A 3,997-nucleotide genomic window follows, 5' to 3' on the forward strand; every position below is an offset into this window, starting at 1 on the left:
CATAAGTGTAAACAACCAGCACCATCATTAGCACCACCATTACCATGACCAGCATGGTCACCACCATCATTAGCACCACCGTGACCATCACCACCACATCAGTACCACTACCATGGCTATCACTACCATCATAAGTGCCACCATGACCACCACCACAAATGCCACCATGACCAGCACCATCCTACCATTGCCCTCCCCTTCCCCACCAGGGTCCGCAGCAGTACTTGTCACGTACTAGACACCTAACGGATATTTACTTCCTGTGTGAATGTACTATTGCATTGCCTCCTAACCGAGAGTCCTGTTCTCCAGGCTCTCTTGCTTGCCTCTAGCTATTCTTCGTAAGACGGCACATTCGATCATGGCAGTACTTTTTCTTTGGCCTTTTTTGCCAAAGAGAAAAAGTCAAGTCACGCTGTGATGTGCAAAGCCTCTCATCCTCCACCTCTTCACGTTCATCCCACGTTACCAGCTCCCTTGCCCTTTGGCTTCAGTTGCATAGATTCATTTAGAGGGGACTTTGACTGTGTAGAAAATGGAATTAAAGTACTTTTTTATTTTGGTGCTAAAAATTTGGAAACCCATGCATAGTTTTTCACAATCTGGAATTTCCACGAACTTTTGGAAGCCCCTGCATGATTTCTAGAACAGATTGGTCAATATCTCTCATGTTTCCATTCCTTTGCTGACAATGGGCCTCCTGTTTGGAACTCATTACTTCGTCTCCCCAGTCTGGCTAATATAGATTGATTTTCCAAACTGAAGTTCACGCATCAGCTCCTTTTGGATTGTATCTTCAGCCCCATCTTTCCCCCAAACACGTTGTTGAGCAGTTCTTTCTCTATATTTTGCCATGTTGACTCCTGTCATTCCTTGATGTAGCACTTAACCATGTGCTATCAAAATGACAGAGCTTCCCATACCAGCCTCTGAGGACAAGGGCTGTGCATTAACCATCTCTGTGTCTCTAGCAGGTAGCACGCTGAGAGGCACATATTTGATGCACAATAAACATTGGTTGAATGAATCAGTGAATGAAGAGTCTGTTACATTTGTCGTGTGAGTTAGACACCATTAGGTTAATGAAGGAGGATTATACTCAAGAGAGAAATGGAACTAGGAAATCTCACAATAGATTTCTGGATATCTTGGTAGACTATTGTATTAAAAAGTCTGTTAAATAACATAAATATTGTACTGCATTATCCAAGCATATGTGTGGAACAGAATTTTTTTTTTAATTTCTCCCTTTTAAAAGACTTGGAAATTATGGATTTCAAAACCATACCTAAATAAAATAAGAGTTATTTTTAAAAACTGGGGTGGGGAGGCATAGTGTGTGAGTGTCCAAGGTACATTTTGTGCACCATTGTATTGGTCCCACCTTAGTCCAACTGTCACTGTACTGACCAGTTTAGTGGAGGCTCCAGCCAGTTTTACGCAGATGTAATGCTATGGTGGACTTCCCTCAGCACATGACAAATTCCTACCCTTCCCTGTCTTGGAGCATCTCTGGGTGGGATACCCACCATGGAAACTGGCTCAACACTCAGGCATATGCAACCAGGAGGTTTGGTGTGTGTGTCACATGTATGTGTGGGGTAATTAATGTGGGAGCAATTGCCCGAGGTGCTCCTATGAAGGTCCTGGCAGGTGTAGCCCCAACTGCCTGCACCAGTGGCCAATTCAAGGACACATCCTGATGGCACTGTCCCTTTGGCCTTGCTTCATCCTCACCAAGACTTCCCTTTGGCACCTTGGGTTCACTGCCCAATTAAACTCCCCGTGCGCTAGCCTTTGTCTCGAGCTCTGCTCTCAGGGATACCAGACTAACAAGGGCTGCCACAGTTTCAATTTTGAAGCTCTCAGAAGGTCTCATGCACTTATTCTGTGGAAAACTACAATCATCAACAAGAATGAGAATCTTAAAAACTGTGGAGCAGATTTTGGTCATTTATTTCTCCCTTTTTGAAGACTTGGGAAATTATGGATTTAAAAACCATGCCTAAAGAAAATAAGAATTATTTTTTTTTTTAGCCTTGGAGAACACACTTAAATGCTTTATGGATTTAATTACCAACACATGTAAGTGCTTTATAGATTAGGTTGCCAACAGGGATCCCATTGTCTCCAGAGCATGTGTGTGCTCTCCAGAGAGAGAGACAGAGAGACAAATTGGGAGAAAGCACCCCTCTAATGGGGTGTGCTCAGGATACAATTCCTTCTCCTGTTGGGATTTAGGGCATGCATATGTACATGCTTACACTGTTTCTTCAAGCCTCCATTGCTGGGCTTCAAATCATGTGGTCGGCCATGTGGAATTCGGCTCCCTTAACCACTTGGGTACTAGGCCAACCCTGGTTGTTGCTTATTTTAGGAAGGTCTTATCTTGATGGCATTGACTGATTCTAATGTAAATCTTTTGTCTAAAGAGGGTCTAGTAATTAGTTCATTCAACATTTTAAAAATGTCTGTACATGTAGGTACATGTCCTAAGGTAGTCCTAAGAATTCATCCATACATTCAGCACAGTAAATTCTTACACGGCAGATGCTAGAGTTTCAACAGCATGATGAGGCTGCTGTACAAAGCCTCCAATAACAAGTGAGAGTGATCTGGTCTTGCCTGTGCTGTGCCAGAGGTTGGGGGACTCTGTACAGATGTAGTGGATGACTGCACTGGGGAGCACAGAGTAGGAGAGAAATTTAAGGAACCTTTGCAGAAAAGGTAATGGTTATTTTTGTCTTAACAGAGAAGTAGATATTGGTAGGGATGTTGAGTGGAAAAGGGCAGTCAGGGGACAGTATAATCAAGACATGGAAGCCAAAGTGCCTTGTGCCTGGGCACAATATCAGAGGAGGAGGTGGAAACTGATGAGACTTGGATTTTATTACACTGGCTATTGGGGCCACTGAAGATCATTAGGCAAGAGGGTGATGTGAGTAGACTAGCAAAATGACTTTCTGTGACAACAGAGATAGAACACAAGGTGGGAGACACTAAAGACCAAAGTCAAGTGTTCTTTGGTGGGATAAGGCCAGTAGGTGGTGTTGTGGTTAAGGCTCTGGACTCCCACCTGACTGACTGCAGTTCGAGTCCCAGATCCAGTGGCTTGAAACTCGCATCAACATGTGTTCGTGTATGCCCAAAATCTCAAGAGGAGAATGGAGGAGAAGAAATTGTGGTGGCCATCTTCTCTTGGGGGTGAATTTTTGCTCTCTGTCTCTCTGTCTCTTTCTTATCTCCAGCTAGTACAAGCATCCTACAGAAAAAATTTCTAAAATAAAAAATAAATAAAAAGACTTCTTTGGAGGCAATGGACAGAAGGGCTTGTGTAGGAGAAATAGTAGTAATTAGGACTCCCAGTTGGCCGGGAGCAGTGAGTCAGTCTGCTCTGTTGCATCTCAGGATAATTGGTTGGCCTAATAATGCCCTGATAATGGTTATTTGCCCCTGGGAATAGGTGATGTGAGGTCCCAGCCTCAGCTATAAAACTTTTAATAAATTTTCACATCAGCTATGTCCCTGTTCATGCCTTATTACCTCTCCCAGGTCAGCACTCCACACCCACCCTTCTATCTACACAGCATGTGATGGGGTATTTATCAGAAACCATGCAGGGAGTGAGCAGATGTGGCTTCTGTACCTATTTCAGAATCTGAGAGATGCTTTCTTAAAGATCTCTCCAGTGATTGTGAACTAGTTCCTTTGGTGGCTGAGTCACATGCTATCTGGCCATGGGCTGAGATACCTTATAGCTGGGCTTGAGTGACTCTAATGCCATAGTTCTCATGACTTTTCTTGCATTTTCCTTAATGTCCAATGCTAGGACATCCACACAGCAATCAACTTACACAACTCATAGTATTGAACAGGGAGCAGGTAAAGGCAAAGCATTTCTCAAAAGAAGAAATAACTAGATTTGCTTGTATATATTACTATGGATTACAGTGATAGAAGAACATGCTGATATTTTGTTCTGAAAACATTATATATA

The sequence above is a fragment of the Tupaia chinensis genome, unplaced genomic scaffold, assembly GCF_000334495.1.
Source record: "Tupaia chinensis unplaced genomic scaffold, TupChi_1.0 Scaffold000578_2, whole genome shotgun sequence".
In the NCBI taxonomy this organism is placed as follows: Eukaryota; Metazoa; Chordata; class Mammalia; order Scandentia; family Tupaiidae; genus Tupaia; species Tupaia belangeri.